Source organism: Hetaerina americana, unplaced genomic scaffold (genome assembly GCF_022747635.1).
Source record: "Hetaerina americana unplaced genomic scaffold, ioHetAmer1.1.p SCAF_7, whole genome shotgun sequence".
NCBI lineage: Eukaryota > Metazoa > Arthropoda > Insecta > Odonata > Calopterygidae > Hetaerina > Hetaerina americana.
In genome coordinates this window covers 29,513,926-29,527,703 of record NW_027287316.1, presented here as the reverse complement: position 1 = coordinate 29,527,703, position 13,778 = coordinate 29,513,926, and positions in this window count along the sequence as shown.

The following is a 13,778-nucleotide window of genomic DNA, read 5'->3' as shown; positions in this document are numbered from 1 at the left end:
GAAAAAATGGTGATTTTTCTCCACCTCTGTATGCCGGCCATTGGGCTCTTCTGGACTAAGAATATTTTGCTGTTTTGCTTCACTGCTATAAACTGGCCATACGGTTTGTCTGGACTTGGAATATTTTTGCTATTTATGATTCCTACCCATTCCCACCTTTATTCTGGACTTGGAATATTTTTTCTATTTTGCTTTATCACCATATTAGTTTATTGACCATAAGGTTCTTCTGGACTTAGAATTTTTTGCTGTTTCTGATTTCTACTCATTCCCTGGACTCCAAAATTAGATGTTTTAGGATTAGGGCTCTTCCGGACTTTAAATATTTTTTTATTTTCAATTATCAATTTCATTCCCTGGACTTGTGTATATTAATCCTTCAGCCCACTATCAATTCCTAAACATTGCCACAATTTTCTCTTTGGACTTTGAAGATATACTCTTACCCCTGGACTCGTAGTTATTTTGTTGTCTCCTTAGGACTTTGATTATCCTCTATCTACACTTTCCCCATTAACTAGCTATTTATAATTTTAGGACACATTTTTCCCTTTCTTTCTTAACCTTCCCCCCTTATGGGCTTGGTATATTATAATTTCCCACAATTCTTAAACATGGACTTATTAATGTTACAGTTTTCCACGTTGGACTTATTTTTTCCCTGTTGTCGCTATTCCTCTCTTCTTTTTACATTATTATTACTCTATTAAAGTTGGAATTTCTGGAAATGCATCTTTGGTTTAAAAAATATTTTACATTATACATCCTTTTTGCACATCTTTTGTTGACCCTAACCCTGGAAATTTCCATTTTTTTACCCTAATATTCATTGATGCTAAACTATTCCAATTAATTTTCTTTATTGTTTTATTTCAACTTCGCTGCTCACTATAATGGACACAATATTAATTTTGCTTCTTTTGCTCTCTTCACTTCTTTAAACATATGCATGCTTCCCCTATTGAAGCTAGAATATCTTTTGAACTTAATTTTCTATTATGTTTAGAATTGAATCTAATTTCCTGGCTATTTATTTTTTTTCTAATCTTTTTTTACTTAATTACATTACTCATTGTATTGTCACTTCTTTTATAGACATTTCAAACTAATTATCAAATTACTTATTCCTTCGATTAGTCAGTACTTAATTTTTTCATTAATTTAAAACTATTTTAAACATTATTTTGCTCTTATGGACTTCAATTTCCACATAGGAAAAACTAATTTTCCTCAATTATTCTCATGATCAAAATTTTTGTATGATAGTAAATCCAGTTCCTAGTTCATGAACAAATAACATACCCTGTAAAAATCTAATATGTATCAATTTTTGCCAACCTTTTCTTTTTCCCTGGAAATATATTTTTAAATTGGCTAAAGCAAAATATCTCATTCATTCTGTATAAAAATTTTATTTTACAAGTTCAGGAATAATATTAATAGTGAAGGTAGAGTACAAAGGATAGATAAAAATACAAGCTCAATATCAGAAATACATTAAATTAAACACCTCTTACATAGACAGGTTTAGCATGATAAATTATTAAAAATCAGATGAACTTTCCAACTCCATGATCAAGTTTCTTGTGAATTTTTTTCAAATAGCCTTTTATGAGCTCAAGGAAAATCATATTTATTCACCTCCCTCACTGTAGCTGGTTTGTAGCTTGCAGTGAACTGTGAATGCTTTTTAATACCTCGAGGGAAGTCTACTTCTAACAAGCAGGGCATCAATTGAATTTAACGAGACAAAAGTTTGATGGTTTTGATGCAAAATAGGGTCTAATTAGTAATTAAATATTGAGATGAGCAGGACAATGAAATTCAGTGCAACAAAATATCCTAGGTACCCTAATAAAATCAATGTTTTGCTTACATTAAAAGAAACTACTCCAAAGTCACTATTGTGAATTGAATACATTTTGTATATTTTGCAAGTGATTTCTGATGCTTTTTAAAATATTATTTCAATAACTTTAGTCAGGAACTCTCATATCAAAAAGAATAAATACTGCCCATGGAAAAGGGATTTTTTTTAGAGAAAATGGTTGAAACCACAAATATTTTCATTTTAGACAGAAATTGGAATGACAGGATCACAACAGATGGTATTTGCATTGCTTTTATTTCTCCCCCGCCTTCATTTTATCCAACATATCTCTCTTATTCCTTGCCCTTCCCTAATTGCCCAATGTTTCCCCTATTGCAGTCTCCAGCATCCCATTGCCAATCAAAATACTCTGAATCCATCTTTCCTGCCTCCTTTAAATTTCTCCCACCAGACCTCTCCTCCCCATCATTTCAAGCACTTCAGAGTTTGTTTTCCATCCTGCCCATTTTACCTTTCCCATCCTCCTCCACACACATTCTTCACATTTAAGTTTTGATGAGGCATACCTGTCATCATTTCCCTCCTTGTGAAAGCTTCTTTGCCTAATGCAACTCTTCCTCTTTATGTCCCTTGTACTCAAACAATTTTTCCAAAACACTTCTGAACTGTCCCATGCTCTACTTTAGGAGATCCTGTTTTAATATTTAACTTAACGTTCCTCTTTCATAAAAGCCACAATCATTAATTTGTTTAAATTTATTCTCATCCAATACCTATCGCATTGGCTTTCCAATGCATTCCCTTTTTAACCCTTTTTTTTAAAAACCCTTGGCTGACTGATTAACCAAAGCTTGATCATGAGCGAACCTGATTTCATGAACTCTCACTTTTTCTACACACTTGATTTTGATTCCCACCTCCAGTTCTTCCCATACCTCTAATCACTCCTTCCATATTTACATTGAAAAGTGCATCCGATAATTGACATGCCATCCCCCTCAATCTCTTCCCAACACTGCCTATCCAGGCTTGAATCCACCATCAGCACCTGAGCAGTCTGTGACATGCACAGGTTGCAGATTAGTTTCCTATCCCACCGATCTACTCCTGGCTTCTCAGTACATCATTAATTACATGCAATTCACTCTATAAATGCTTTCTTATTATCTACCAACAGACAAGCATATCCTGCACTGCTGTTAATCACTCGTGCCTCTACCTGAATGCAAATTGAACATCCCCTAAGCATTAATTTTCCGTGCTCTCCATACTTTTACTGATAATCTGGAGATCCACTTTAGCTGCATGTGAAATCAAAAATAGTTCTGCCATCTTCACATATGGCTGCCATTCCCTTTTTGGTATAGAAATGAACTAATTTGACAAAATCCTCCGCCCAATTTCCTTCCTCAGAAATAATATGAATGAAAACTCTTCCTCTTAAATTCTCCTTAACTCTTAAATTGCTCCACGGGAGTGTTGTCTACCCCCACTGCCTTACTTGTTTTCAATTCCCTTAATGTCCTTTCCTTCTCACCATCAAGTGTTCTCGAATCTAAGCTATTCTCATCTATGTCCAAGCTTGCTTGCCTAACATCTTTACCATTAAGTTCCCCTATATATTTCTTCTATCTCTCTGAATCTTCACCATTTCAAAGAACATTTTCCTGACTTACTTGATTGATGGCAAAGATTATCCCTTTTAAATGATTCAAACACTATGTTTCAACCCAACAAGTCATCTTCAGGTACAAGACAATCCAAGAGGACCACAGTATATACAGAAAAACTAAGTAGATGGGAGTATTCAATCTTCATGCAGTTTAAAGTGTATTCTGATGACTATTGTTGCCCCCTTAAAATGTTGCTGTAGACTGCAAGATAGCTCTTTATGATGAGCATTGTCTTAACATAGGAATGTACTGGACCTATTACATCTGTAATTTGCTGAAGCAAGACAGCCTGGCAAGAACTGCAAATTTCAGCAATGGCTCCCTATTTTCTCCGCCCATATATAACTGATTACATTGGTTTGTTTCATACCAAAAGATGACTATTTGACAAGTATTTTATGGAAAGGTATTTACATTTTCTTAAATAGCAGTTTGGCTATTTGGGCAATATAAGGATGCGACAGCATAGCTTGCCGATTCGAAGGGAATCTCAAATGAAATCAGCAAGTTATTCTGTTGCACCCTATATTAAAAGAAGGGGGCAAAGTAGTAGGGAGTTGAAAAGAAAATGCAAATTTGGGGATTCTTTTATAATGAGACAAGTTTGTGCAGGCACCAGAAGTAAAGATGTAATGGAAAGACTGGTGATAGCTTTGATATGGAGTGTAGTTGTGATTGACTTGGACACTGCTATTCAAGCAATAGGATGGCAAGGAGGCTTTTGACATAGGAGTGGGGGAAAAAAATAAAAAATTGAACAGATAAAAATAAAATATACACAAGGTCTAGGCATGGTGGGTGAAGAAAGAAGGTGAAGAGACAGTTGAAGAAGGCAAAACAAGTGGATGTTGGAGATAGTGAGAGGCAGAAGGATGCTGGAGACTAATAGAGAAAATATTGAAAAACAAAGGTAAGTTGAGGAAAATAGGCATCATGAATGGACTAAAGGGAGGTTGGAGGTTGTGGAACTGAAGATCTTTGAGCTAAGTTATTGTAATGTATTGCTTTGGCGGTAAATATTTTCTAAGTATTAGTCAGATTAAGGGCTACAGTAGTAATTAGTTCCTGGGTTTATCTGAATTCTACCCTTACCCAGTAGACTATGCTAAAAATTGATTTACGATTTAAATTAACTTCAACAGTACACCATGCTATCAGAATGCTCTTTCCTGTGATAAATGCATCTTAAACAAAAAGTTTTCACTAGAGGTGGCAAAAACCTGAATGGTAGTATTTGAAGCACAAAAACTTAATTCTAATACTTCTGGAAACCTTAAAAATAGTAATACATAAATGACACCGATATTTTTGCATGGAAGTGTAACCAATTTATGTCCCTATTAAGCGTAATTGCCCAATAAATGAAGTTTATTTAAGGTCCTAGATGATAGTTCGCAGCAGAAAGGGAGAAAGAGCCAGAGGGATGAATGGGTGTTAAAAGTTGTAATTGTGATCAGATATAGATTGCATGAATTGGTAATAAGTAGGAGAGACCTGTACTATGTTGGCTTGGTAATACCGAGAAAATTATGGCTCAATTACTGAATAAATATGCAACATAAGAGATGAGAACAAAAAGGATAATATGCCTGGATACTGCATATAGGTTAAAAGTGTCATTCATGAGAAAAATTTAAATATGCCAAATAGTAAATGACAAGAAATGTTCCGATTCTCAATTTTTGCTTAAGATAGTTTTCTATTGAAGTATTGATTGTAATATTGATCATAAAACTGGTATATCATAGATATATTAATCAATGTAATGGTAACAAGTGAGCTACAGACTAGCAGCTTTGAAATACTATTAAGTATTAAAGTAAATTTGAAAAATGTAGGGAAGTCTCATAATAGCTTAAAGGTCAAATACACTTCTACATAATGTTTTCCCTTCTGTATATTAATGTCGATGCAGCAGTGCTGTATGCTATTATGTTGTCCTTAAACTATTGTATTGTATTATATGTAACAGCTTAATTTTTTTAATTTATCTTTTTTTCTTGCTGATTGATGGATGTAAATGAGATGGGGATTTGCTTGTTTTATTAAAGATATGTGTTTTGAAGTCTGATTTTATCTATTATCTCTTGTAATTATTTGGGACTTGTGTGCCACCTGACACTATCAGCACAGGTGTTTTTTAATAATAATATTTTTCCCTAAGTTACCTGTGCTTAGAAAGCATAACTATGGCCAACCAAACCCAATTTAAGTTTTTTTGGTAAACATTTCATGAGAATGAAAAATCATAAGCAGTTATGCTATATATCTTAGTTCATGTACTAAAATTAATGAAATCTAGAAAAATCAATTTAACTAGGCAATTACATTAGAACATATTAAGTAGTTGAAAAATTCACTTATTTCCAAAAGGAATAGTCCTAGAATGGTTTGAGGCGTAACTTTGTGGAAGCGATTCATTTCGGAAAAGAAATACTTAGTTATTCCATATATATTTTTCAATATATGTGGAATAACTAATAAGTATTTCTTTTCCGAAATAGAGTCCTATTGATGTCAATTCTAGGATAGGCCAGCAGTTGAATTTTTGGATAGCAATATAATCCGACAATGAATTACTTAATTTTGCTAAGTGATGCTAGACTGGCTGGAAAATCTTGTCCTGATGAGTACCTAGACAGATCTGAATTCATAGAAGGTAATAGACCGAATAAACTCTAATATGATATTATTTGCAAAGAATTATTCAAGAGAAAAGATTCAAATAATGAAAATAATATTCTACCCTTAAGAAATTAAGAAGCAGATGACCTCAATGTGTGCAGTATGGGTCAGTTTATGATTACTCATGCTACTTTTTATTTTAAGTAGAAACGGCTCACCAGAATTAGATTCAAATACCCCATCTACCAAACAGAGTACAAACTATATTTTGGAAAATAAAATAGTGCAGCACTGTCATATTGAGGAGTAGAATATACTTCAAGGTAAGATTTTTGCCACCACTGAGATGATAAATTCCTTGATACAAGAGAAGGTATATCCTGAAACACTTCTCTTTTCTTTTAGGAAAATGGATCTTTTAAGATATTTTGTACACAAAACAAAGTCCTTAATTGAGCTGTAAACTGTCAGATCCATCTTCCCTGCCTCAAAACAGCTGCAAGTATATAGTTCACTTCCACTACTCAGGTGGACCCCAAAACAATTTGAAAAAAAATGACTAGTTGAAGCAGAATTTCACCGGATCATTCCAGAGGACCTCCATGTTCCTTGAATGAAAATAATTTTCAAATTAGATATACATATACATTATATACCTATATTAATACCTCTCCATATCAAAATGCTTGGCAGAAGTAAACTAATGCTAGTAAATGTTTATACTTATATCAATTTCATTTTTACATAAGGTAGTTTTACTTCATAATATAAATCTTCAGCTAAGTTTATTGTTTAATTATAAAGACAATGTATACCACAGAAATCAAGCTGAAGGTAGGTTTCATAGGTCAGGATAGAGCTCACCTAGTACTAAGCCCAATGATGTGTAAAAATCACATCTGGAAAGGGGCAAGTTCCTTTCTCTATGCCAACTGATGTTTCCTAGGAAGATCTGGTACCCAAAAATCAATCCAAATGAATCCAGTTTTCATGACACATTCAGAAGTGACTGCAATTGACGCTAAACAGGAGGCTTTCAACTGTGAGTGACATTTTGCTACCTAGTCTCCAGTTTTGTACCTTTTCAAATCCTTCTCAGATTTCCCAAAAATTGGAAATTTCCATGCCAAGACAATTTCCACCCCCCTGGGTTAACAAGAGAAGGAAATACCCATTCTTCCAATAACTGGTGAACGTGCACTGCCAATGGTCGTCCACAGCAAATGGTCGTTTATTATCACTTTGGCGGAGCTACCCTCTTGCTGACCACCTCCAAGTTTTCCTGTATACATACAGGAAACTTGGTTAAGAGAAGGGCTAAGGGCAAAGGAAAGAGAGGGAGAGGGAGAGAAGATGAAGGGGACAAAAAAGAAAGGAACAAAGGTGAACAAAGCTTTCATTCAGTTTCACCATGCGTTATGTTTTTCCTGTATGCCTCACTTGTCAATGAGGCAGAGGGGGCAGAGGAAGTAGAACAGGAGGGGGAGGCTCTGGGAGATGAATAAGAAGGATGAGAAAAGTAACAAAATTGAAGCAGGGCCTAGGATAGACGATCTCCTCACATAAAGGGGAGTTAATTAGGCAGCATGAGGAAGAGTGGTTGGAAATATAGAATGAGGTAAATCATAGCAAAACCAGAGCCAAGGTTCATTATTTTGAGCGGAAGGGAAATGGACAGCAACCATAAATGTAATTCATGAACACTGTCATTGAACAACCATTTTCAGCTTTCATAATTTTAACTACCATATTTTCCTATCGATACTGTGCACCTTAAAAAAAGTCCAATTTGTCCAAAGTCCAAAAAGTCCACTCCTTTACATCTCAGCTGCAAAACATTGAGTTTGAAATCACTCCCATATTTCCACTACAAAATGATTTTTGCAAAATTGAAGGACAATGTTTTTGCAAGAACACAACGTGTATTTGCCATTGCTATATTCCTACCTATTCCACAAATAATTAGTACTTGTTAGAAAACCATGCTTGTGAATTTCATTCCCCATTATTTTCCCCCTTCCTGAGCAAAATGGAGAGTCATCGTCCTGGGCTCAACTCCTTACTCAGTTGCTCCCCATTTCCCATTACTTTTCCCCACATAGGTCAATTATCTCTCCTTTATCTGTGAAATGATCATTCCCAAACCCTCCTCTCCACCTTATCACAAACTTTCCTCATCCTTTCACCTTCCCTAGCTTTTCCCTCTCCCACTGACAAATTAAGACTTATGTATGAGAGCACACCAATATTGTTGTATCATGATGACAGTCAAATGTTAAAACTTGTTAGTATCTAAACAAGAGTGTAAAATACCAGGAAGTGTTTTGCTTATTTACAATAAAATGATTCCAGAAATTAAAGCCTTAGTACATTTGCTACATGAAGGGGTGGATTGATAATGTACTCTGGCACAGTAAAAGGAATTGTCATAATGCTTCACAGTACAGCCTACCTGCTTTATTGCCATACAAGTGAAGGAGAAGATCTACCTGGCATTTGGAACAAAAAAGTTTCACAGCTTTGAAACTGACTGTAGGGTGACAATTTACCATATGTCATTGCTGAGGAAACTATCTAGATAAAATCCAATTTTGAAGATTCTCTAAACTCATATTGTTCTGGGGGAGTGTACTATTGTTACTTCCTTTTATGTTTGAGAGTTGACCAAGGATGAACAGATGTCCTTAGTCAATTGTAACGGGAAACATACTGCAGGAATTAATTAGAACCATCTAATTTAGTCATGCGCTAGAAAAGAGAAACCAATCAATGCTCAATCCATTCTGGAGGACTTAAGATGAAAAAAATGTTCAGGCATAGAGTCATTGGGTACCACAGCCGATTGAAGTAACCCAAGACCCACCCATAGTTCAATCTAAGAAGCTGCACAGTATGCAAATGAGCCCACTTGAGTACTCAAGGACATTACTAGACCAGTAAAGTATGGAATCCAAACCACCACATTGTTGTTCACACACTGGACCACACAAAGGCACTAATAATGGTTGAATGCAAAGTTCATAGTTTTGCCTCAATGAGCAGTTTTTCTTCAATTACAAGAACAATTACGTAAGCATAATAATTGTACATTTTCAAAGGTATAAAATGTTAAAATTGTATGCAGTAATGGTGGAGGATGTAAGACATTCCTACACACTTAAAAAATAGTGCTTAATGTTTAGGCCATCCAAAATTAATCATATAACAGTGTACACCAGTTATAACGAAAATGGTAAAAGAAGCTGTACTTAATGAATTAGTGTTTTTAATGATTAATCAATCCTTCCCATGGACAATAACTTTGACCCGGTAGAAAGGTTAGTGCATTTCACAGACCCCTAGAGCTGGGAGAAGGTGGAGTTTATAGGGCTGTAGGGGATGAATAGTCTACTACTACCTACTGTAGTAGGTAGTAGTAGACTTCCTCTCTAGTAGTACTACCGACTGTGAATCTACTGTAATGCAGGCCTAAGAGTAGGTATCTATTACATGGAGGAATAATAATGTATCGCTCAATAGGCAGTGGATTAATCGACCCCGATCAGTAAAACACTTATTTTAATCATTACCTCATTCATGAAGAAAGAAGTGTGGACGGCAAAAGAGAAACGTTTCACAGCATCTGCAACGCGGCAAGACGTCCAGCTGCTCTCTGCTCTGTTGAATTCAATCTCATTCAGACTCATAGCTCTCCGTAATGATGGGTACACCAAGGGCTAATTAAGCCATGGGAGCATCTCTCGATTACGAACCCGAAACCTGTGCATCACTGAAAAATGTTTCGGCGATCCAGAGCACCTGGAAAAAAGTGACAATTACAATATCATTTTTTTTAAATGCAGTTTTTAGTGAATATCTCATGAACATTCAAAGTATATTGATCATCGTATAACTTAAATCTAAAAAAATATAACTTACTACTCGCTAAACAGCTGTTGGCATAGCCCACGATACTCGGACAGACGAAATTTTGAAATGTAAGGAGCGTGATATTTTTGCGTGAAGTTTATGCAGCGTGGATTCCTGCATATTTTCTGATTCCGACGGCATTTGATAGTTACGCTTGCAATTCTCCTAGTGTCCCTGGGCCGATGGCTCCCTTTCACCCTAACCATTTCCGAAGGATTGCTAACGAAACTGAATTGGAGCAAACTATCGCGACGAGAACCCTGAAATACGTAGAGATGAAGTGAAGCGAATTAGTATTTATTTACTACAGTCACGCCTATATCATTGTGAAAATATTAAAAGTAAAACTGTGCTCTTCGGAATTAAGGTGGTAACTTTCTCCAATTTGACCAACCTGCGAATAAGCGTCGCCCCGTTTTGCTTCCACTTTTCCTTGATTATGTTCTAGAAGTTTTAATGGGTCACCATGCATAAATCACATAAAAACTGGAATTTTCACGCTATAATTGGTACCACAACACCGTTTCACGAACTATGAAAACATCCCCTTACCCAACTCCCAAGATTGCCCATAAAATGAATATTTTAGGTGATCGCTTCCGAAAACTTCAATAATCGTTTAAGAATTAACGTTCATGAATGCAATTCATTTCTAAGAACTACACATAAGTCAAAAAGGAATTTCAGGTACGTGAACAATATAAAATTATCTAAAAACTTACAATTAATTATTAAGCTAATTATAAATGAAGATTTATATGACCTTATCTTCTTGAATGAAGTGGACGATCCTCTCCACTTGTGCAAACCAGGCCAAAAATAGTTTCTGTAGTTCATCACACGGAGGAAATTTAATCCTTACGACTCCACCCGACTGATCACGATGGCCAAACGAAGAATGAAACCTCGTACTGGTGGCCAAAAATCGAGAGAGGGCGCTCACGCGTTCGAGGGGAGTTGTTGAGAAGCCTGGAGGGGTCGAGGAATTGAGAGAAGGGGGGAAGGGAGACGAGGGTGGAAGCATAAAGATTCGGTGAAGGCGGTAGCATGAACGATAAAAAGGGAGGAGAAGTTGGAGCAGGCGAGTTGAATAGGCATACAGGGAGGTACCTATTCGCAAAATAATAAAATTGGTGTATGCGTAACCTTGTAATGGTTCGGAAAAAAAACTTCGTTTTCCTTTAACTTGGGAGTGACATCATACATATCAGATTATCTCACTAAGTTGTCAAATTTAATGGAGCGCTCTCACTCCATTTCGCATTCTTCTCTCTCACATACCTTATATGAAAAATCAGTTATTTTAATCGTCCCCAACACTGCGAAGCGCTTTCATTCTGTAAGCTTTAAATTCAGTCTCCTCAGCTTATTGTATTTTTCTAAACACCCAGTGTAAAGAATATTATGTAGCAAAATAAGTCATTTCTTTGGTTCCACTTTTATATCCATTTTGAAGCATTCGTGAGGGATATTGAATTGCGTCATTATTCCGTTTTATTGTTAATTTTTTGCAAGTACAGTGTAAGCGAAACAATTTTAAAAGTATACCATCCACTCCTAATATAACTGTGATAGATTGCTCCTTAAAAGGTTCTGAAATACTATATAAATAAATATTGGACAAGACTGATCGAGACGTTATTTAAAAAAATAAAAATACTTGTGAACATGGAACATCGGTATATGCCATTTGATAATATATTTACTTATCTGTAAATGTGTTTGGAAACATAGCTCATTATGAAAATGGATGTCTATTCATATTTATTTTCTCGATTTGAAAGCATTTTACTGCGATAAACCCATTTTGAACCTCTACTGTGGTTGTCATCAAAGTTGGTCATTAACTCAATGCATTAGGTATAATGATACAGGAGTCATCTGAATCTTCAATGTATCTCATGATAAAAACGTCTGTCATTGTTGTGTGTCTCATGAAAGCATTGATACAAAGAGGCAACCTTGAAGTTCCATTAGGTACAGAGTCGATTTGGTTACAGGTATCCTTGGCCATTCGAAAAAAATTACTGACTGTCCAAAAAAAATGTCAGCAACAGAATCATATGCCTTTGTTCCAAAAAAGCATTACTTTGTCCAAGAAGAGGCTGATTAAAAAAATAAAGGGTGTCTGTTGAATAACACAAAAATATCTGTCATACAACATAATATGATCTCTGCCATAAGTGACAACATTTTCTCTACCTTACTACTGTTTCAAAATGATACACCCAAACCTGTATCATGGCACTCACAATCCTGTATCATATTACAAACATCTTTGTAACATGTTTACCAAATTCAACCAGGGTTCCATTTCTTTGCATATTTAATGTATTGTTTCTCTCTTGAAGGCAAATAGTTTACTGCAGTGAGATCTCCTTCTTCCATTAGTTAAGCAAGTTCCATCTTTGACTCTAGTAGAAATAATTATTCTCCCCATTTGTAACCTATAAAAATTGTTTTCAAAACTTAAAATCCTACAGGGGATTCTATGGTGACTGTAATTTTAAATATAAATTTTGTCTTTACTTTAAATGCTGCCATAAATAGTAATCCTTTTAATTTTTTCATATGCTAAAAGGTGTTTGTCATCAAAATGGTCACTGTACCTGATAGAGTCCTTGCCTTCTAACATACCGAGTGCAATAGTAGTCATGGAAGTGATACAACAAACACTATTATATTAATTTCAATGTTTGGAGGGAAGAAAATGTTCAAGACTCATAATTTTTGTCATTTATTTTTACTAACACTGGTCATTGTAATGGATGATTGATTTTTTTGCAATGACCATTCCCTCCAACCAAATCCAAGGCAAGAACACAAGTAAATGTTATTGGGAAATTCTAAGAAACTGTATGAGATGCCACAAAAGTAACTTTTAATAGAATCATTTGCTAAATGTGCATTACCAAACGTTATTGTGGAGTTGACCAATGAATCACACACAAATGCTGAATTCCTAGCTTCTCTATTGGGTGGCTAAACAGCAGTTAAGATGAAAATTAATTCTAATAGGCTATAATTTACATTACAAGAGAATTGTTGGAGTTACAGTATTATTTCCTGGGCCCGCATTATTCATTCAAATCCATTTATTGTATAGTAGATAAGACCTCATTATTAAAAATGGAAAAGAAAAATAAATAAAAAGAAACAAAATTCCAGGGCTCTTTGGAATTTCAATGATGCAATTACACATTATTATCACACCCCCTTTGCTTTTCAGTTGATCAGAAAGGGTAAATGGTCTTCAAGAAAATATTTGAGCACACAGCCATGCCATGACATATCTAAAGAGTAACAAAATTCAATCTAGCAAAATGAGATAAATTGCATTTAAAATGATACATTCAAATGTTAATCCCTCCACTTAGCACCTAATCCATAGTTAGGTGCTAAGTCGAGGGAACTTCAAGATGAGTATGTCGTCCAAAGGGTGAGGCCTTACCCAGTGGACCCCTTTCCTTAAAAGTAGGCTAATGATGATGTAAGATCTGGTTCTTCCCTGGGGTATTTGCTTGATGAAGTTTTCTCAGGTCTTCCACTGGATCAAGGGTTCCATATTGGCCAACGTTTCGAAAAAATGCTGCTCCTGAAACATGCCATATTGTTTATTTCGAATCCTATATTTGTTGATGCTGTTGCCATGGGAGAAATAAAAAACAAGTAAAAAAGGAAAGGTTTTTAATTGATGGAGAAACTGCTCTTATTCCATAAATGAAAGAAAGAAGCAGCAA